Source organism: Erinaceus europaeus, chromosome 13 (genome assembly GCF_950295315.1).
Source record: "Erinaceus europaeus chromosome 13, mEriEur2.1, whole genome shotgun sequence".
Lineage (NCBI taxonomy): Eukaryota > Metazoa > Chordata > Mammalia > Eulipotyphla > Erinaceidae > Erinaceus > Erinaceus europaeus.
In genome coordinates this window covers 2,553,599-2,576,586 of record NC_080174.1, presented here as the reverse complement: position 1 = coordinate 2,576,586, position 22,988 = coordinate 2,553,599, and the positions used below count along the sequence as shown (strand labels likewise).

Genomic DNA, 22,988 nt, shown 5'->3' with positions numbered 1-22,988 from the left:
CTGTCTCCTTTCCTCCTCCTCCTCCTCCTCCTCTTCTTCTTTTGTTTCCCTTCTCTGTCTCAGGACAAGAGATGGTTGGAGAGGCAGGCATTCAGTGAGTACAGATGAGGACTTGCAAGCAGGAGGTCCCAGGTCAGACCTCAGTATAGCATATTTCAGAGTGAGGCAGCACTCTGGTCTCTTTCTCCTGCACATGTGAATAGAATTCAAGCAATAAACACAGATATAAACCTTCATTGTTTCATTGTTCAGTGAGGAGGTGAAGGACAACTCTTGGGTAGCTTTGCTCCTGTGGATTGTAGCCAGTTGGGGAACACGAACTTGCAAATATAATAATAATAGTAGTAGTAGTAGTAGTAGTAATAATAACCAGATAAAAATAGAAATGTAAACTCTAATGCGATGAGAAGCACGTTATCCTCCCAAACCATGCTTCTTGGTTTCTGGGTGCTGCCCTTTCCCATAACACCCACTGTTTCATCATCACTGCACAGTTCTTGTGCAGAGGGGCGATAAACAGAACTGTGTGGTTCTTAGGGTGTCCCTGCTTTCCTTCCAAACTTCTACTCTTTAAGTACATTTACTGAGTTACTATTGGGTAGAGACAGAGAGAAATTGAGGGGCCGGGAGACAGAGAGACACCCACAGCCCTGCTTCACTCATGAAGCTTTCCTCCCGCAGATGGGGACGGGGCCTCGGAGTTGGTCCCTGAGCACTGGAGCATGTGTGTGGAACCTGCCCTCTACTCTTCATTTTCTGGAAGCTTCACAGACTAAGGCAACTGTCTTGTCAAAACCGTAAACATCCATGGGGGCGGGGGGCTGCCCCAGGTAAGACATTCCATCTCCTGGAGTGTTCTTGCCAAGCTAGGATCCTGAGATGTTGTTGTCACGAGACAGACTTGCAGCCATCACTCTTGCAGACAGGTGCTGCTCCCTCCGCTCATACCTGCAGTCTTCACGTGGCCCCAGCAAAGGGCAGCGGTCACTGCTCTGCCCACACTGGCACTCACTCACCGCCAGCTGTCATAGTCTGAGCCCGACTACGGTGTGGAGCCAGTGCCAGCCCTCTCACGTGGAGCAGTGTGCACCTTCCTCCTGTTACACCCTCATTCCCCCACTCACTCCCACGCTAACCTTGTCAAAGCAAGGGCTGCAAAAGCTGAAGAAGAGCAAGAGACTAGCAAACTTTTACGATGACTTTTTAGTCACTATCAGGGACCCCATCAGTCCTGAGATTCCCAAACAGACATGATGGGCCTAGACCTCGAATAACCCCCCTCTCCATTGTTTTCTGTCATTTCTTTCTATCAGGAACAACACAATAGACCCCTTTGTGGGCCCCCATAGGACCTTGCCCTCAGCTTGGGTCAACAACAGTAGAGAATGTTCCATCCTCTGAAGGGAGGCTGGACAACATGCTCTATACTCCACCTGAGGAAGATGGGTCGATATTGGGGCAGCTTGGAACGTTCCTACTCATGACCACAGAATGTGAGCTCAGATCTACAGGGATGCAGAGGTCACACAGGCTCCTAAGCTGAATATGGGCCCCAGACCAAATCATATCGATGGGGTTTACAGTCAACAATATTTATACAACTTTCCCATATTTGGGAGCTACTCTCTTCCCTGATCCAGCTTTCTGATCCCTTTTCCAGCCATGACATCATCTCCCCAGACAATAACTAGGATCCACTTGCATATCAGATTTTAGGCTCAGGAAAAAAAAAAAACTAGTATAGCCACAGGCCCTTTGGAATATAACTAAACTTTGCCTACAAGCTATCTATGAAATGGAGGACCTCCCAACACTTCATCTGCACTATTAAGCCTTTAGGTTCATGATTGTTCAACAATTTGTTTGGCTTTGTATGTTAGCTCTCTTGTCAACCACCAGGTTCTAGATGCTAGCATGATGCTGACCAGACTTCCCTGGACAGACAACCCCACCCATGTGTCCTGGAGCTCCGCTTCCCCAGAGCCCTGCCCCACTAGGGACAGAGAGAGGCAGGCTGGGAGTATGGATCCACCTGCCAACACCCATGTTCAGCGGGGAAGCAATTACAGAAGCCAGACCTTCCACCTTCTGCATCCCACAGTGACCCTGGGTCCATACTCCCAGAGGGACAAAGAATAGGAAAGCTATCAGGGGAGAGGATGGGATACGGAGTTCTGGTGGTGGGAACTGTGTGGAGTTGTACCCCTCTTATCCTATGGTTTTATCAGTGTTTCATTTTTATAAATTAAAAAAGAAAGAAAGAAATGTATTCTCTATTGTTTAAATTTGACTCATGACTAATTCTCAATCATTACCAAGACTTAAAATATAATTCAGAGGTTTTTTTTTTTTTTTTTTTTTTGAAAATCCTTAAATACCAATCTCAGATTGGAGCAGTTGGTTTCATAACAGGCTAAGACACTTAGGGAGCATCTGTCAGAGAATAGCTTTGACTTGAGGTGAAATTGCTTTTCTTATCTGGAACCTTCTGTGAAGCTTGAACACAGGGTGGCGATGTCAGCCTCCACCTGTGATGAAGACTTGAACCCTAAGCCTACCATCAGCCTCCAAGCTGAAGTCATAGGCTTTCCTGTCAGGGAACGCTTTGAAGAGAAAATTTCCAAATATAGCTACAAGGGTCTGCTATGAAGAAGGAGCCAAACTGAACCCCTGTTTCTGATCTCTAACTAAAAGGCTTACTTACTAGCCAGGTTACTTAGCAGCTGGCTCCACGTAACTCTCACCTTACCCAGTTGGAATTAATAGCTAAACCGACACTATCTCTAAATCTCCAAACCTGACTACATACAGCCAGAGTTAGTTGTAGTTTGTGCTGTCTAGATCACGGCTACGTAGTATCACCATAGTGTGTATTCAGTACATTTCATCATGCAAAAAGATGAGAGAACTCTCTTTGTGTTCATTTTTTTTTTGTTTTGTTCATTTATTATCTTTATTTGTTTCTTGGATAAAGATGCAGAGAAATTGAGAAGGGATGCCGGGCTAATGTCGCGGGCAGGAGAGATGATCCAGGCACCAAGCTCTTGGAGGCAGCAATACAAATCTTCATTCATGCGGGAGCCCCAGAGTTGGGTGAGAGCACCGTGGGTTAAGCCATGTGGCGCCCAACCACAGTGGCTGGCATCTGCCTCCCTGTCTGCACGCCTGCCCTCCTCCTGATTGGGACATAGAAAGAGGGCGAAACCAGAAACAGAAGTGACTTTTATAGGATAAAACCGGAAGTGGCAAGACGGAAACAGAAATGGCTAGGAAAGGGGGTGGAGAAAGGGAAAAGGCACACTGGGAACTTCCATAGCAATTGTTGTGATGGTTTTAACCAGTGGGATTAATGTTACCCTGCAGGCAGGGTGGGTCTCAAGGTAGAAAGAAGATAGATCAATGGGGGGTGGGGATGGGGGGCTGGCCTAATGCCTAACAAGGGGAGGGGGAGGTAAAGATGGAGAGAGAGACAAGAGAGACATCTGCAGCCCTGCTTCACCCGTCGAAAAGCTGTCCCTCTGCAGATGGGGACCGTGGGCTTGAACCTGGCTCCTTGGGTATTGTGATATGTGTGCTCTGCCAGGTGTGCCACCACCCAGCCCTCTTTGTATTAATTTCTTATGCCAGAATGAAATGGCATATTGGCAAAGATTTCTGGCCCCAAAATAGTAGAGTGTCAATTTTTATGATGTTTTTAAACTTACAGAAGTCTTAGAGTTTTGCATTTATATACAGGGAAGTTAAGTATATGTACTAAAGCTAAAATCACTTTAAGGAATATTCTTTTTTTTTATTTGTAGATACTTGGTGATTGGAATATAATCATTTCAATTAAAGGAAGTTGGGAAATGTTTCCTTTGGCCTTCAAAGTTCACACTGGTTCTGCGTGTGCTTCCCTGAAGTGAGTTCACACTCTCTCTGCCTTCTGCTCAGCCCCCCTGGTTCCCAGAGAACGCAGCAAGATTACTCTACTGTTGGGTAGTTGCCATCTCCCCCTGGCTTCTTCTTATCCATATGCCTATATAGGGATTTACTGATCCAAAGGTTTGGTCTATTTACATAAATCACTTTTACATAAAGCACTCCAGGGCATTGGTGGTTCAGTTATAGGATTCTCGCCTGTTCCACCCCCTCCTTGTCACACTCTGATTTTCACCAGTCACTTTTCTCTCCACCCTCTCTATATCACATCCTGTTTCCACCCTACTTGGAGAGTATAAAAACAGCTGCTCTTCTGATTAAAGACACTTGGAAATTGCTTTCCGGCTCCGAGAGTTCCAGAGTGTATCTCCTGCGGAAGTTGGTGCAGCACGCGTTCCTGATCCCTCTCCCACACAGCAGCCTAGATCAGCTCCAGTTGAGTTCTCTCCAACCCAGAGAGCACCGGCTCGGGAAGAAGTACCCTCAGGCTATCCCGGCACTCTACCACCAGAAGGAGCGGGGAGAGTGAGGAGGGCTCCACGCGGAGGTTCTGTGGCCATGTGTTCATGGCTTCCGGCACCTCAGACTCTCAGCTCAGAGCAGAGAGCTGTTTCCCATGCCCTGGAGGGAGCTGTCTGAGAGCCGGATAGCTCAGTGCAGGGTGAGTCTTCTTGTCCTGTGCATGACCCAGGTTCAGGTCTGGCCTCCTGAGCCCCTGGGGTGCTGTGGTGTCCTTCTCTTTATTGGCCATCGTCACCTCAGTCTTTCTACTTGAAAAAGTCAGCCCAGGCAGGAGAGAGGGTGTAGTGCTACACAAAGTCTTTCCTGCCTGCCTGAAACTCCCCAGCCCCAGGCTCCATCTCCCAAACCACTATATGCCAGAGTGGAACAGGGCCCTGTTCTCTCTCTCTCTGTCTGAAATAAAACAAACAGAATCAATGTCACCCTAAAATAACAAAGTCCCAGGGAAGATGGGTAATGATAGTAACTATTATTATGTATTAGTATTAGTACTAGTATTAGTATTAGTATTGAGCGCACCTGGTTGAGCACATGTTACAATGCACAAGGACCCAGGTTCAAACTCCTGGTCCCCACCTGCAGGGGGAAGCTTTCCTAGTGGTGAGCAGGACTGCAGGTGTCTCTCTGTCTCTCTCCTTCTCTGTCTCTCCTTACCCTCTTGATTTATGGCTGCCTCTATGCACTGAATAAACATAATAAAAATTAATCATAATTACCATTATTATTGTTGTTGTTATTGTGTAATAACTGTTCACATAACTTAGTCTGAAATCATTTCATTAAGTTTCTGCTGTTACCTATAAAACATTAAGAACGAGGGACTGGGTGGTGGCTCACCTGGTTGAGCGCACATGTTACAGTGCACAAGGAACCAGGTTCGAGCCCCCAGTCCCCACCTGTAGAGGGAAGCTTCACGAGTGGTGAAGCAGGGTTGCAGGTGTCTCTCTGTCTCTCTCCCTCTCTATCTTCCCCTTCCCTCTCTATTTCTGACTGTCTCTATCCAATAATAAATAAAGATGATAATAAAAAAAAACATTAAGAAATAGTCACGTGAACCATCCGGGCTGGAGCCCAGTGCCCGGTTCACTGAAGGGCGTTTTGATGCTCTTTCTAGTCTAGCTTTTTTTTTTTTTACCTCTCTGTATTTATCTAAAAATTAACAAATATTGAAATTGGGATTCCAGCTATGTTAAAGACACTATTTTGAAATACGTGAGGCTTTGAATATTCACGCGACTTACTAAATACCCAGTATCCAGGCCAGACGGTGGTGCACCTGGTTGAATGCACGCACCACAGTGCTCAGGGATCGGGGTTCAAGTCCTTCAGCCCCACCTGCAGGGGAAAGCTTCATGAGTGGTGAAACAGTGCTGTAGTTGTTTCTGTTTCTCCTCTCTAACTCCCGCCTTTCCTCTTGATTTCTGATTGTCTTCATCCAATAAATAAATACAGATAATAAAACTAAAGAAAAGAGAGAGAAAGAGGGGGACTGGGCGGTAGCGCAGCGGGTTGAGTGCACATGGTGCAAAGTGTAAGGATCCCGGCTGGAGACGCCGGCTCCCCACCTGCAGGTGAAGCAGGTCTGCGGCTGTCTGTCTTTCTCTCCTCCTCTCTGTCTTCCCCTCCTCTCTCATTTTCTCTCTGTGGCGATGAAAATGGGAGGAGAATGGCCTCAGGAGCAGTGGATTTGTAGTGCAGGCACTGAGCCGCAGTGAGAACCCTGGAGGCAGAAGAGAGAGAGAGAGAGAGAGATACAGAGGGAGAGAGAGAGATACAGAGGGAGAGAGAGAGAGAGGGAGAGAGAGAGAGAGATAGAGTGAGAGAGAAGGAGACAGAGGGAGAGAGAGAGAGGGAGAGAGAGAGAGAGAGAGAGAGGGAGGTGGAGACGGAGAGGGAGAGGGAGAAGAGGGAGAGGGAGGGGGAGGGGGAGAAGAGGGAGAGGGAGAGGGAGGGGGAGAAGAGGGAGGGGGAGCGGGAGAGAGAGAGGGAGGGGGAGGGGGAGGGAGAGGGAGAGGGAGAAGAGGGAGCGGGAGGGGGAGAGGGAGAAGAGGGAGAGGGAGAGGGAGGGGGAGAAGAGGGAGGGGGAGCGGGAGAGAGAGAGGGAGGGGGAGGGGGAGGGAGAGGGAGAGGGAGAGGGAGAGGGAGAGGGTGATGAAAGAGAGAGAGAGACCACAGCCATTGCAAGGCAGACACCCCGCCAGGAAGATATTTCTCACTCCTGATGGCAGTGTTAGAGTTGGCTTGTTAGTGACTTTTTGCATTCATTTCAAGTTGCGTATGCTCAGAAAATCCACGGAGGCATTTCCAATAATACGCATTGTGATCTGATTCGTATCTGCACTTGTAATTAAAATCTCTAGCTCTGACACATAGTTCTCAGGGTCATGAGAGATTTCACCCAAGGAGGGACAAAAGAAAATGCTGTTGTTATTTTGAATGCGAAACACCTAGGATAATTGAGGTTTCTAGTACAGCACATTGACCCAGCACAGCACAGTGCTTCAGATTCTGTGGATTAATTATGATCTTTACAGGTGTTTTCATAAACATCCTCTTGGGCGCTGTTTCTTTCTAGGTAAGAAAATCATGTTGGAAGCCACTTTGGGGATCACTGAATTCTTTGTGTGTAGATACTCTTTGCAGTATGGAAGTCACTCAGCTCTTAGTTTTGACTAGCTCAGGTGCTGGCCTGAACACACCGATTTCAAATAAGCAACCTTGTAAATAATGTGCAGTGTACATTCAATATTTGATTCCCCATCTCTGTAGCACATACTGATTCTTGGGACTTTATCTGTGGTGTTTTATGTTCACTTGAAAGTCTCTGGGACTGCACTAAAGTAAGAGACTCTGGGGTGGGTAGGTGGGGGTAGGGTTCAGGTCCTGGAATATAATGACAGAGGAGGACCTAGTGAGGGTTGTATTGTTATGTAGAAAACTGGGAAATGTTACACACATACAGACTATTGTATTTTACTTTTGACTGTAAAACATTCATCCTATAATGAAGAAAAAAATTAATTAAAAAAGGCTTTGAGGACTTTTGCTCAATACATTTTGTAAAGTGAATTTTTAAATCACAAAGTTAACTGGTTTAGCAGGCTGGGGGGTGTGGGTTCATCTGCCAACACCCATGTCTGGTGGAGAAGCAGTTACAGAAGCCAGAGCTCCCACCTTCTGCTCCCCCAAAGGAATTCCAGTGGGGGAGAAATGTTAGGGGAAGATGACCAGAGGGCTCTGAACCCCAATTCCATCAGGACCCAGAGAGAGAAGAGGAAAACTGAAAAAACATTTGGACATAGCAATAGGTGTAGGTGTGACTTAGAGGGAACATTAAACGGGACAGTGGAAACAAAAGAGCAAATTGGCATAAATCTAGACAGTTCTACAAGTCAGAGTCAACCCATCTCTGCGATCTCGATCTCGGAGAACCACTGTAGTTTCCAGGGGAGGGAATGGGGACACAGAACTCTGCTGGAGGGAATGGTGTGGGATTCGACCCCTGTGATCCTATATTTTGTAAATCAGTATTAAGTCACTAATAAAATTAAAATAAAAAAATTTAACTAGCATAGTAAACGCACAGCTCCACATACTGCTGTTTATATGGAGGAAAGAGACTTCACTATGAGATAAGCCCTATTATGACACTCAGATCGGGTATGTCTCTCTCAACGAATTGAACAGAAACTATTCAAATGGTAAGCGAATGGGCAAACACAAAAGGCTATCTTTTGACTGAAATGAGTTTTCAGGGACTGACATTCTCAGTTAGAGATGATATCATTCTTATCTCCCTGTGGCCCACTTTCATCAGCTCAGGTCCAGATTAAAAAGATAACCATGAATCAGGGGCGGGCGCAGGGCTCTGCCTCTGGCTCTGGCTCTGGCTCCGGCTCTGGTCGGAGGCTTGCCACAGGCTCCAGGAACAGAAGCGCCAGGTGAAGCAGGACCCTCTGCCCAATACACTCTGCCCAGGCGCTCGCTCAGCCAGCACTTCACAATGCTTTTCCCCTGAGTGAGGCATTGTCTTTCTGCTTTAGATTTTCTTAGTGATCTAATGTTGATGTGCAAACCACAAGATAAAGGGAGTATAGCTCCTCCATCCCCACCACCAGACTTCCGCGTCCCCAACTCCCTCCTCTGGAAGCTACAGCGGTTCTCTTAAGGTCACAGATTTGGGCTGACTATTATATTATTAGACGTACATTTACAATTCTCTGTATTTGTGTATGTTTGCCATCTTCCCCTCCTTGCCAAGTCACACCTGCACCTACCACTCCATCTAAATGTCCCTTTTCTTTTCCTCTTCTCTCTCCAGTTCCTGATGGCGTTGGAGTTCAGAGCCCTCTGGGCATCTACCCCCGTCGTGTCTCCTCACCGAGAATATGGACCAAGATCATGTTGGGTTGCAGAAGGTGGGAGCTCTGGCGCCCTCTTCCTAAGTGCCAGGTGTCTGAGACTCCAGAGGGCATTGGGAGAGGATAACAAATAGGAGAGAAAACAGGATCAGAGAGAATTTTTTCATGTGTAGACGCTGTGAAGTTTTTAGTTTTTTTCTTTATAATATGCAGTGCATTAGTCATTTACAATATTATAACATATAGGAATATAATTCTCTCTCTCTTTTTTTTTTTACCTCCAGGGCTATTGCTGGGGCTCAGTGCCTGCACTATGAATCCACCGCTCCTGGTGGCCTTTTTTCTTTTTTTATTTGATTGGGTAGGACAGAGAGAAATGGAGAGAGGAGGGAGAGCTAGAGAGGGAGAGAGAAAGGTAGACACCAGCAGACCTGCTTCACTGTCTGTGTAGCATCCCTCCTGCAGGTAGGGAGCCAGGGGCTCCAACCCGGATCCTTGCATGGGACCTTGTACTTCTTACTATGTGCACTTAACCCAGGGGTCCATTGTCCGCCCCCCTTTTTTTAAGTTACTATTCTTGAACTTTTAAAAAACATGCTTTCATTATTTTTATTTATTGGATAGAGACAGCCAGAAATTGAGAGGAATGGGGAGATAGTGAGGGAGAGAGACCCCTGCAGCCCTGCCTCACCACACATGAAGCTTTCCCCCTCCAGGTGGGACCTGGGGGCTTGAATCTGGGTCCTTGTGCTTTGTAACAGTCATGTGCATGTTTTAATTAAGAAAATAAAACTTCGATGTATGGATTATTCACAATTTAAGGTCTTGTTTCAGTAGACAGGACAGTATTTTACAAGCAAGCAAGTCCTGGATTGTTGGGAATAAGACAGAAAACAGCTGATGCTCCAACAATCACAAAGTCACTGGTATGCTGCTGCTTTTTTTAGTTATTTTATTTTATTTTATTTTATTTTTTAGAGAGATTCAGAGGGAGAGAGGGAGAGAGAGGAAACACCAGAGCACTGCTCAGCTCTGGCTTATGGTGGTGCAGGGGATTGAACCTGGGAGTTAGGAGCCTCAGGCATGAGAGTCTGTTTGCATAACCATCATGCAGTCTCCCTACCCATGGTGGGCTGCTTTTTAGGAATTGATTTAAGGAAGCACAACCATCAACAAGGAAAACTGGGTGATTATTTTGTCTGGACTTCCAGCTGAGACACGATTTGCATGAACAAACCGCTTTTTTCCCTTGAGTTCTTAACAAGTTTATCTATTAATTTATGGGTATGCTAAAAGCCACTAAATGGAAACGTGTGTAAAGCATAAATATTGATCTGGGTTTGGAAGGCAGCAAGGAGACTCTGGGGATGGAGGATCAAAGCACTTAGGCTTCCAGAGTCCGGCTGAGATCCAGTTCAGGGCCTCCCAGCTGCAAGAGCTTTTGTACTTCGAGCTATTAAGATTATCAACACTTCTCTAATGGCGAGGCTATGAAGAGACCCATCAGCGTCCCCTGACATTCCAGCTTTTACAAGATGGGAAAGGAAGATGTAAGAGCTGTTCAGGGTGTATCTATCATGAGATGAAGCTATTGAAGTAGTGTGCATGTGTGTACACAAGTGTGCATGTGTGTACATGTGTGCGTATGTGCATATGTGCATGTGTGTACACAAGTGTGTGTGCATGTGTGTACACAAGTGTGCGTGTGTGCGCATGTGTGTACACAAGTGTGCATGTGCATGTGTGTACATGAGTGTGTGCATGTGTGTACACGAGTGTGCATTGTGTGTGCATCTGTGTGTATTGTGTGCATATATGTGCATATGTGTGGATGTGTATATTGTGCATGCGTGTGCACGAGTGTGCATGTATGCATGTGTGTATGTGTGTGCAGGTGTGTATGCATGTGCATGTGTGTGTGCGCATGCATGTGAGCTCAATTAAGCATGTCTGCACATAATGATAAATCAGGGCACAGTCACTGGAGTTGTTCCCCACACACCTCCCAGCTTGCAGAGTCCCAGCAGTGACGGACGACTGAGCCTTGAGAAAGGCTTCACAGAGTCAAGGGTAGCAGCATGGATCCAGAGATGAACACAAGACGCTTCCTAACGGCTTGTTGGCATCCGGGTGCAGTGTGCGTGCAAGTTATCACACCTCGCCCCTGCTCCAGGGAAGCCTTTCTTCATTATTAAAGGAAGGCTTGCAAATGTCCCAAGGTGAAGACTTACGGTTTATTAAGGAAATGGTACCATGAACATTCAAAATGAATAGAAAACTAACCACCCATCCAATTTAGAATTACATTAATTATTTTAAACAAAAAATAGTAAAGGAGCTGCCAGTTTCTCCAGCATTGTTTTATTATATAATTTAACTCTTTAATTTTTTTTTTTTTTGGTGATGCTGGACATTTACAGCTAAAGTCACATTTAAATTTTATCTCTGGACTATTTTGAAAAAATTGCAAAGAATTGGCATTGAAAATTTTACAGGAAGTAGCTTGCCAATGAAAGGGAATTTTTTCCTGTCATAATCCTTTGCATTAAATTAGAAGAAAAGTCTTAATATCCATAATTATGGGCCCCAGACAAGCAGTAATGAAGAAAGTCTGTGTCTTCCTGTGTGCACTGAATGTTGGGGACCCACAGGATGCTGACTGAAATCAATACGTGGGGGGCACAGAATGCAGATGGTGGGTGAGGTGTGGGACTCTATTCCTGTGACCTTGTGACCCTGTAACCCATTGTCAAATCACTGGTAAAGGACATTGTGGCATAAAAAAAAAACAATGATAAAGAAATAAGTTTAGAATCTATTATTATTACTATTATTTATTATCTTTATTTATTGGACAAAGACAGCCAGAAATTGAGGGGGGGAGGGGCAGATTCAGAGGGAGAGAGACAGAGAGACACCTGCAGCCCTGCTTCATCACTCAAGATCTTCCTCCTACAGGCGGGGACTGGGTGCTCGAACCCAGGTCCTTGTGCATTGTAACATGTGTGCCCAACCAGGTATGCCACTGCCCAACCCTGAAAGTTTAGAATCTTGACACTTAGTATTATTTTTAAAAATTAGGTGATGGGCAAGACTGTTCGGGGGGAACCTTCTGTTCTACACCATGCAGCTGGAGATGTATTTTTCTTCTTTGTCATTTCTAGGACTTCAGTTTTGACTCTGATTTCACATTTTCAGATAGAAAGTGAAGTTAGAGAAGGTGGCATCACACCACGTAATGCCCCACATGACTCAGTACTCCCACGTGACGCACCGGGGCCCTGAACCTGGGTCCCCTGCATGGCGGCAGGCCCCCTCCCGGGAGAGCTGTCTCACTGGCCTCTGGACCGCGGATTCTGAAACAAGGAAGGTGTCCCCCAGGCTGGTAGGCTGGGAACTCACCCAGTTGACATATAAAGTGGACACCTGGGGAAGAGTGAGACCCAGCAGAACCTGCCAGGGTCAGTCCTGACCTGTGTTCTCAGGACACACGGCTCCAGACAGCAGAAAAGGCGAGTTGTTTCCGTTTTCCCAGGTATGAGAGGAGCGCTTTCTGGCTCTGTGGCCTTTCTGCTTCCTTTGTTGTCAGGATGCCTGCTTGCTGAGGAGGCTGCAGGTGCTTCCTGAGGTGTTGGCTGGGTGCCCACACAGTGAAGAGTCTCTCTCTCTCTCTTTCTCTCTCTCCATCTTTACCCTCCTCAATTTATCTCTGTTTCTATCCAATAAAAGTGAATAAACTCCACAGAGAAAAGCCCATCTTTTAAAATATATATATATTTAATTTATTTTAATGAAATAGATAATAGATAGTAGATCAACTGATTGATTGATTGGTGATAGATGGATAGTAGAGAGATCGCCCTACTCATGTGTGGCTACTGTGGCTTAAAGTGGAGCTGGAGGTGGAACCTTGGGCCTTTGCAGCGCCAGGCTTTTCACATAACCGTTATGCTGTCTGCACAGCCCTGGAGGAAAACAAGGAAAAGAGGCTTTGGGGCTGCTTGCTCTGGTCAGGACGCTCAACTTCACTGACCTGCGTCCCTTTCATTCAGGTAGGACTGGACCTGAATTTTCTTATATGAAAGTTTCTGGGTGTTTGCCACCCAGCAACTCCAACATTAGGGGCGTTCATTATATTAATGCAGCCCCACCTGCAGGAAGAAAAGCTTCCCGGGTGGCGGAGCAGGGCTGCAGGTGTCTCTCTGTTTCTCTCTTTCTCTCTACCTCCCCTTTCCATCTCAATTTCGCTCTGTTTCTATCCAATAATAAATAAGAGGAAAAATATTTAAAAAATAAACTGTTTAAAACAGAAAACAGGGAGTCGGGTGGTAGCGCAGTGGGTTAAGCACAGGTGGCACCAAGTGCAAGGATCCCGTTTCCAGCCCCCAGCTCCCCACCTGCAGGGGAGTCACTTCACAGGCGGTGAAGCAGGTCTGCAGGTGTCTGTCTTTCTCTCCCCCTCTCTGTCTTCCCCTCCTCTCTCCATTTCTCTCTGTCCTATCCAACAACGACGACATCAATAACAACAATAATAACTACAACAATAAAACAAGGGCAACAAAAGAGAAAATAAACACTAAAAAAAGAAAAAAACATAGTAAGTAATGCTCTGGTACCCTCCCCCCTTTTAAAAAAATAAATCATTAAATGATAACTAAGAAATAAATGGTGTGGGAGCCGTGGCACCCCGTGAGAAAGGCATATCTGTATGTCAGTGCAGCAGGCAGCACAGTTAAAGATTATTTTTTGATTCCTTAAAAGGGAATTAGAAATAAAATAGCGCACTCCAGCACTTCCTGGTAATTCAATTCTCTCAAGCAGGCCGTGGTCTCATTACAGCAGCACAAGGCAGCCCATTCAGTCGCTGGACAGCTCTAATTGTCAGAATTAAACTCCTTCTCCCCCCCCCTTAATGAATTGAAATCAATTTTCTATCATTTCCCCCACGGACGCCAGCCCTGCCCCCTGGAGCTCCGGGAATGACTCTAATTCATCTTCCATATGGCGGCGGTGCTTGGAGTCTTCCAGGGAGCTGTCAGCTTCCCCAGGCCCTGCTCTCCCCATGGCTCCAGCTCTCTGGCCCAGCAGGAACCTGCTTCTCCATCCACGGCAGCCCCGTCTCCCCCTGTGGAAGGAGGGTCTGCACCCGGAGAGCCTGTCAGTGTGAAAGGTCACAGCCAGGCCCAGGGAGGCAGCCTCGCCTCCAGGATGGGCTCTGTCAAGCTCAGAGCTGCCAGGACCTTTATGTTTTTCAGTCCCTGCATGAACGATTCAAGTGCCTTGCTAGGGAGATGGCCCAGATTAATTTCCTCCTTCTTTGTTTTGGAGGGAGACAGAGAGATTCAGGACTGTGGGAGAACTCTAGTGGGTATCTACGGGGTGGGGCACAGACGTTTGGTGATGGGGGTGGTGAAGAAATGATGATAAGCCAATAATACGATGAATAATAATGATAATAAAAGAAAATCTTACTTTTTGATTATATGGATGGAGTTGGAGGGTGTAATAAGTCAGACAGGATAATAGTGGATTTTATTATGTCTGGAGTATAAAGAAATAAAACAAAGGGATCAGATCAAAACCAGTTCTTGGATTGAAGCTTCAGATTTAAGCTGGCAGAGCAGAGGAGACACAAAGCTTAGAGGACCCACTGCAGCAAAGTCACGGTATCTTGACATACTAGGTTTCCACACATTGGGTTAATTTACTTTAAAAACCATTTACTGGGGGCCAGGAGGTAGCACAGTGGGTTAAGCACACATGGCGTCAAGCACAAGGACCAGAGTAAGGATCCCAGTTCGAGCCCCCGGCTCCCCACCTGGAGGGGAGTCGCTTCACAGGTGGTGAAGCAGGTCTGCAGGTGTCTGTCTTTCTCTCCCCCTCTCTGTCTTCCCCTCCTCTCTCCATTTCCTCTGTCCTATCCAACAACAGTGACAGTAATAACAACAACAATTCAATAACAGTAACAACAACAAAATGGGGGAAAAGCATCTATTTATTTATTTGATAGAGAAAAGAGAGACAGAATGAGAGGGAGGGGGAGGAAAGAGACAAGAGTATTTCTCAGAAGGCTGGAAGTGGACCTGCCCTATGATCCTGCAATACCTCTCCTGAGGAGAGAGAGAGAGAGAGAGAGAGAGAGAGAGAGAGAGAGAGAACTGTTCAGTTGAAGCGATCAGTAGAAGAGGCAGTATTATTAGTTGGAATAACAGAAGCATGTAACAACAACAATAACAATAATAATAGTGGTGGCAGCAGGGGCATTAGCATCACCATCGGCGGTCGAGAGAGTTGAGAAAAAGCTGCAGTGGGGCCTGGGAGCTGAATCACCAAGCACAAGGACGTGGGTTCGAGTCCCTGCTCCCCACGTGCAGGAGGGGAAGCTTCACAAGGGTGAAGCAGGTCTGCAGGTGTCTTTCTGTCTCTTTCGCTCTCTGTCTTCCCCTCCTCTCTCAGTTTCTCTCTGTCTCTACCCAATAAAATAGAAAGAAAAAGGAAAAGAGAAAATGGCTGACAGGAGCAGCAGAAGTAATGCCTGCACTGAGCCCCAGCGATAACCCTGGTGGCAATAAAAAGAAAGAAAGAGAGGGAGAGAGAGGGAGAGAGAGAGAGAGAGAGAGAGAAAGAAAGAAAGAAAGAAAGAAAGAAAGAAAGAAAGAAAGAAAGAAAGAAAGAAAGAAAGAAAGAAAGAAAGAAAGAAAGGATAAAGAAAAACAGTCTCAGCACGGATGTTGGCCGTGAAGGAAGGACTCCAGCCACCAGAGCGTAGCGGCCATTACAGCGGCTGGGTTCATGGTCCTTCCGTACATTTGTGGCGCATGTTCACCTTTTGACAAATTTACTTTCTTTTATTTTAAGTTTTATTAGTGATTTAAGATTGATCTACAAAATTACAAGGTCACAGGGATCTAACTCCACACCGTTCCCACCACCAGAGCTCTGCATGCCCACTCCCTCCAGTGGAAACTGCAGTGGTTCTCCCAAGGTCACAGATAGGGGCTGACTGTTATTACTAGCACTATTGATACTTACATCTATTTGCCCGTTTTTTTCTATGGTCCTGCCTTCTATTCTTTTCTAAGTCAGGTCTACACCCATTACTACTTCCTAGTGTCCTTTTTCCCTCCAATTCTCTGATGGAGTTGGAGTTCAGAGCCCTCTGGGCATCTTCCCCTGACATTTCTCCCCTTCTGGGAGCAGGAACCCAAATTCTCTATGGGGAGCAGAAGGTGGGAGCTCTGGCTTCTGTCACTGCTTCTCCGCTGGACATGGGTGTTGGCAGGTGGACCCACACCCCAGCCTATTTCATTGATGTCCTTTCTGCAGTGAACTGAAATAGATGTCCTTTCTGCAGTGAACTGAGTCCCCAGCCTCAGAAACCATCTGCTACGTCCCCAGCTCACCGAGTGACAGTGCAAAGGCTTGGGGAGGTGCTTGGGGAAGTCGTGAAAGTAGAGTCCTAATAAACGCGACGCGGGGCTCCACAGAAGACATTCCAGGGAGACCTCTCTCCTCTCACTCACCCTCTTGTTCTGCCTTGAGAAGGCAGCAGGGAGATGGAAAAGGAGAGAGACAGAGAGACACGGGCAGCCCGGCTCCACCACTCACAAAGTTCCCCCCCCCCCGCCCGGCAGGTGAGGGCCAGGGACTTGAACCCAGGTCTTTGCTCACTGTGATGTGTGCGCTCAATCAGGGGCACCGTGCATCTTCCTAAACTCCCTGCCGTCATTCTGCAGGTCCGTCTTTGATGGTACACGGGGTAAAGAGATGAGGAAAGGCCACCCGGAATTTCTGCAACAGAAAACAGAGAATATCTGACGGCTGGACTTGCTTGTAGGCCCGCCGGGGGAAGAAAAGAATGCTGTCATAATCTCTGGGGCAAACACAAGCTTATCTGCTGACACTAACTCAAGTAAGAAAGGAGCAGACAGTGTCTTTGCTCAAAGCCCAGACCTGCAGGGAGACAGCGAGAAATTGAGAAGGGAGAGGGAGATAGAGAGGGAGAGAGACAGAGAGACACCTGCAGCCCTGTTCCACCACTCACAGAGCTTTCCCCCTGCAGGTGGGGACCGGGGGCTCGAACCCAGGTCCTTGAGCATTGCAACACGTGTGCTCAACCAGGTGCGCCACCACCCGGCCCCTTGAGCTGGTTGTAAACCCTCCTTTCAACTTTAAAGGAAACACAAAATAGCTCGTCAGTGACTCTGAGTGGTATCTGTCCTCACAAGCGATGTTTTCTGCAAATTCTGCTTAGCACTTCATCCAGGGAATGAACTGGGAGTTTGACACCTGTGCAATGTCACTGAATAAGCTCATCCATTGTTTTTCTTTTTTGTTCTAATTTTATTTATTCATTTATTTATTTATTTGTTCTTGGATAGAGATAGAGAAATTGTGAAGGGATTATATTAATAAAACTAGTATTATAGCAATAGACAGAGACAGAAAGAGACAGAGAGACACCTGCAGCCCTGCTTCAACTCTCATGAAGCTTTGCTCCTGCAGGTGGGGACCAGGGGCTTGAACCTGGGTCCTTGCGCACTGTCGTGTGTGCGCTTAACTGGACGCACTACCTCCTGCCCCTCCTTTTTTCCTTTCCTTTCCTTTTCTTTCTTTCTTTCTTTTTTTCTTTCTTTCTTCCTTTCTTTCTTTTTTTGTTCTATACATTGAAAAGGAAAGAAAGATAAATACAGAGACAAGGGGCCAGGTGGCGGCGCACCTGGTTGAGCGCACACGTCACAGGGCACAAGGACTCGGGTTCAAGCCCCTGGACCCCACCTGCAGGGGGAAAGCTTCACGAGGGGTGGCGCAGGGCTGCAGGCGTCTCTCTGTCTCTCTCCCTCTCTATCTCCCCCTGCCTTCTCAGTTTCTGCTGTCTCTAGCCAATAAATAAAGATAATAAAAGAAGTTAAAAAATATTATGGTGAAAGAAAGAAAGGAAGAAAGGAAGGAAGGAAGGAAGGAAGGAGGAAAGAAAGAAAGAAAGAAAGAAAGAAAGAAAGAAAGAAAGAAAGAAAGAAAGAAAGAAAGAAAGAAAAACACCAAATCAAATCACGGTTCCAGCTCCCAGGTGGAGGTAGTTCCACACACACGAATCACGGGGATTTTCAATCCGTAGTGAAGAAAACATCAGTATTGGGTCAGCCCAGGAATAGCTCATCATGGAACCCACACCAGCCCCGTAGTGAGGAGTCACCGTTCACTAAGACTCGAAGGCTCTCAAAACTCCGCAACGAAGGTTAAAAAGAAAATTGAGCTCTTGAACACTTCAGCACTTCCAGGTAATCACAGGCCCTCCAGCGTCCTTCAGACACCTTAATGGAGGTCTGACTGGGAGCTGAGACAATGCGATGTTATTGGTGTAATTTTGTGTGGTGATTACCTGTTATTTGCCGGCATCCCGGGCTGGACGCCGAGGGAGCCGGACTCAAGCCTCCTGGGGACTGAGCGGTGCGGACTCTCAGAAGCCTGGATTTGGATGAGAAAGTTCCACAAATCCGCAAATAGCCAGGGACTTTGAGAGGTTCTCCCTGAGTACAGGACGAGAAGCCAGGGGTTCTGCAGGGACTGAAGCTGTTCCCCTTGCTGGGGGAGTCCGTCAGATCTGACTGCAAAGGGACAATGGGACACCGTGTGGGTTGAAGCAATTCACCCTGTTGATGGGGTGTGGTGGCCTCCCTCCCTCTCTCTCTCTCTCTCCCTCCCTCCCTCTCTCTCCTTCTCTCTCTCCCTCCCTCTCTCCCTCTCTCTCTCTTTCCCTCTCTCTTTCTCTCTCTCTCCCTCTCTCTCTCTTTCCCTCTCTCTTTCTCTCTCCCTCTCCCTCTCTCTCTTTCTCTCTCTCCCTCCCTCTCTCCCTCTCTCTCTTTCTCTCTCTCCCTCCCTCTCTCCCTCTCTCTCTTTCTTTCTCTCCCTCTTCCCTCTCTCTCTCCCTCCTTCTCTCTCTTTCTCTCTCTCCCTCTCTCTCTCTCTTTCTCCCTCCCTCTCTCCCTCTCTCCCTCTCCCTCTCCCTCCCTCTTTCTCTCTCTCCCATAAATAAAGAGAATCTATCTGGCACTTCTAGGGTGTAGGTGGGCTTGTGAGCCCAGGTGAGGCAGGAACCCGGAGGAGTTCTGAGGTGCCCGGCCGGAACCTGCCAAGGCAGCAAGGGCTGCAGCCTCATAGCTGCAGGTTGGGGACTGAGGACCAAGACGCTGGTCTGCCTCCAGGCTCTGCCTCCCTCCTCCATCCTCACAGCCAGAGGAGCCCCTTGCACTCCAGGGCTGAGGAGAAGCGAATGTCTGAGCCACTGCTCCTCCGGCTTGGCAGCCTGGCTCCACCGCTGCCCGTGGCCATTTATGGTTCCTTTTCCCTGTCTTCTTTTCTGACAAACATGACAGAGAGAGAGACAGAGAGAGAGAGACAGAGAGAGAGAGAGAGAGACAGAGAGAGAGACAGAGAGAGAGACAGAGAGAGAGAAAGAGAGACAACTGCAGCTCTGCTCCACTGCTCGTGAGGCTTCCAGGGGGCCTGAACCTGCATCCTGGCATTTGGTAATGTGAGTGCTTTACCAGCTGACCTACCACCACGACTTGGTAATTTAGTTTTTAAAAGAAAAGAAAAGGAAGGGGCAGGTGGTGGTGCACATGGTACACTGTGCAAGGGCCAGGAGGCACAATGGATAGTGCATTGGATTTCTAGTGACAATGTGCAAGGACCCGGGTTCAAGCCCCCAGTGCCCACCTGCAGGGGAAAAGCTTTGCGAGTGGTGAAGCAGGGCTGCAGGTGTCTCTCTGTCTCTCTCCCTCTCTATCTCCCTCTTCCTCTCAGTTTCTGGCTGTCTCTATCCAATAAATAAATAAAAATAATAAAAGAAAAAAAAAAAGGAGTCGGGCGGTAGCTCATCGGGCTAAGTGCACGTGGCGCAAAGCACAAGGACCGGCGTAAGGATCCCGGTTCAAGCCCCCGGACCCCCACCTGCAGGGGAGTCGCTTCACAAGTGGTGAAGCAGGTCTGCAGGTATCTGTCTTTCTCCCCCCCCCCGTCTTCCCCTCCTCTCTCCATTTCTTTCTGTTCCGTCCAACAATGACGACATCAATAACAATAATAACTACAACAATAAAACAAGGGCAACAAAAGGGGGTTCAAGCCCCAGCTCCCCACCTGCAGGGGAGTCGCTTCCCAGGCAGTGAAGCAGGTCTGCCGGTGTCTGTCTTTCTCTCCCCCTCTCTGTCTTCCCCTCCTCTCTCCATTTCTCTCTGTCCTAGCCAACAATGATGACAACAAGAATAATAACTACAACAATAAAACAACAAGGGCAACAAAAGGGAAAATAAATAAATAAATATTAAAAAGGAAGAAAGAAAAAGTTTGTCAGAAACTTTTCTAACCACAAGAGGGTGCTCTGTGATACAGAAGCAGAGCAGGGAGGGTCCCCCACCCCCCTGTGGGGCCTGTGCCAGCCCCTCACCCCCCACCCCCCTACCCCCCACCCCTGCCTGAAAGGGGTGACCCAGCTAGTGACCAATGGAGCTGACGCCTGACCTTCCTCTGTGCTCTGGGACACCCCGATTCCCCCCAGACCTCAAGGCCCTGCGTCCGGCTCCAGGCTGAGCTCCTGGGGTCATCAGACATCCAAATGGAGCCTCTCAAGTGGACCGTCGACTGTCTAGACCGTCCCAAGCCAGAGCAGACAGGCGGCCCCGGGAGCCCCCTCAGCCAGGGCACAGCTCCCCGCCGCAGGCTCCAGGCCACACCAGACCCACAGACCACACTTTCTGGCACCACAAGCAGGAGGGCGCCGGACACCAGACTAATATAGGACAGGATGGGGACACTGGAGGCCTGTGGGAGGCCGGCTCTGGCCCGCCCAGGGCAGGGAGAGGAAGTGGGGGCCCCTCCAGGAAAGGATCCTGAGGCAGGGGAAGGGTGGAGGCGTGCTTTTCCTGTGAGTCAAGGGTCACAGCTGTCACCAGGGGGCTGGCGGGGGGACGGGACCTGGGGCCCCGGGCACACACAACCACCCCTGAGCCTTCAAAGCACTGGTCAGCAGGGCTTCCTGGCCGCCCTTTCTGGGTATTTATGGGGCGTGACTCACTGGAATGCTATTTTCATCAGGGTTTCAGCTGCCAAGGCGACAGAGTGCCAGGGACTTGATCCGTGGGACACTGGACACCAGTGCAAAGGGACACACCAGCCCTGTGTTCACAGCCATGTTATTCACAACAGCTGAAGAGAGGAAGGAGCCTAGATGCCCATCCACAGGTGACTGGATAAAAAAAGTTTTGAGGGGAGGTCGGCATAAGGAACCCGGTTCGAGCCCCCGGCTCCCCACCTGCAGGGGAGTCGCTTCACAGGCGGTGAAGCAGGTCTGCAGGTGTCTGTCTTTCTCTCCCCCTCTCTGTCTTCCCCTCCTCTCTCCATTTCTCTCTGTCCTATCCAACAACAGTGGTATCAATAACAACAATGACAATGATAACAACAACAAGAGCAACAAGGGCAATAAAAATGGGGGTTGGGGATAACCTCCAGGAGCAGTGGATTCACAGTGCTGGCACCAAGCCCCAGCAATAACCCCGGAGGCAAAAAGCAAAAAAAAAGTTATGAGATAGACACTGCATGGAATACTACTCTGCAATCAACAAAGATGAGGTTGTGTCCTTTGGGACAAAGTGGATGGAACTTGGGGTGATGATGCTTGGTGAAATAAATAAAGAGATGAAAAACAGCTACCAGATGTGGGATCTAGGTGACCGATGCTCATGAACTTGGAAAAAAAATGAAATGAAATCAGAAGCAAGTAAACTGTCCTCAAGACACTGAAGGAACTCCAGGGGGTTCTCTTTGCGAGTGGGAGGTGGGGACAGAGCGCTGTGGTGGTGGGTGTGGTGTGGAGCGAGACCCTGTCAGCTTACATTCTCATAACCCGCTATTCACCACACATGAAATAAAATGAAAATGAAAAATTCCAGGAAATATTACCACTGTCAGACACCCACTGCTGGCCCTGCCCACCCTGCCACCCCAGTCTTGGCTGCCACCCACAGAGAAGCAGAAGAGGTGCCCCAGATGACATTCCCATCACCTGGTGACACAAAAGTGTGACCTCAGCTCAAAGGCAAACCTCTGTTTCAGGTGTCAGAACATGGCCCGAGGGTCTGGGCCTGGTGGGGCTTGCACTCCTCTGGCTGAGCTGTCTCTAGTCTGACATATGTGCTGAAGAACTGTTTCCTGCTTTATATCTCACGGCCTTTCAGCCACCAAGGTGCAGATGCAGCCATGACACTATTCTGTCTTCCCCGGGCAGACGCCCTCACCCCTGTGTCCTGGAGCCTCCCCTCCCCAGAGCCCTGCCCCACTAGGGACAGACAGACACAGGCTGGGGGTGTGGGTCCACCTGCCAACACCCATGTCCAGTGGAGAAGCAGTGACAGAAGCCAGAACTCCCACCTCCTGCTCCCCATAGAGAATTTGGGTCCAGGCTCCCAGAGGGGGAGAAATGTCAGGGGAAGATGCCCAGAGGGCTCTGAACCCCAACTCCATCAGGACTTGGAGACAGAAGAGGAAAAAGGAAGGAGATTTGGAGGTAGTAACAGGTGTAGGTGTGACTTAGAAAGGAAGAGAAGGCAGAACCATAGGGAGAAAAGGCAGATATACACAGATAGATACAGATATGTAGTAGGTATTCAAGTAGTTAGTTATAGAAATAATAGTCAAACGGCCAGGTGGTGGCGCACCTGGTTAAGTGCTCACATTACGGTGCACAGTGACCCAGGTTCAAGCCCCTGGTCCCCACCTGAAGCAGGAAAAGCTTCACAAGTGGTGAAGCAGGGCTGCGGGTGTCTCTCTGTCTCTCCCTCTGTATCCCCCTTCCCTCTCGATTTCTCTCTGCCCTATCAAGTAAATAAAGTTAGAAAGAAAGAAAGAAAGAAAGAAAGGGAGAGAGAGAGGGAGAGAGGGAGGGAGGGAGGGAGGGAGAGAGGGAGGGAGGAAGGAAGGAAGGAAGGAAGGAAGGATAACCTTTGTCTTTGTCCTTGGGAGAACCACCGTAGCTTTCAGTGGAGGGAATGGGACACCGAGCTCTGCTGGTGGGAGCAGTGTGGATTGTACCCTGCTGTCTCATGACCTTGTAAATCAACACTGAGTCACTAACAATAATAAAAAGAGCTGCTTCCCCGCACCCTCGGGCCCTGCAGTTACTCCGGGAAC

General features: G+C 48.2%; 1 long non-coding RNA gene across 2 annotated transcripts in view; it reads left to right on the top strand.

Moving 5' to 3' along the window:
- LOC107522873 (uncharacterized) overlaps positions 1-22,988 on the top strand; it is a 725,389-nt gene that overhangs the window by 533,570 nt on the left and 168,831 nt on the right. Inside the window, exon 3 of one of the 2 annotated variants that reach the window (XR_009553585.1) lies at positions 1,907-2,099. The exons of the other annotated variant lie outside the window; for it this stretch is intronic. This is a non-coding gene — a long non-coding RNA (uncharacterized LOC107522873). Of the gene's footprint in view, positions 1-1,906; positions 2,100-22,988 lie in introns of those variants that run through there. 2 annotated transcript variants of the gene reach the window in all.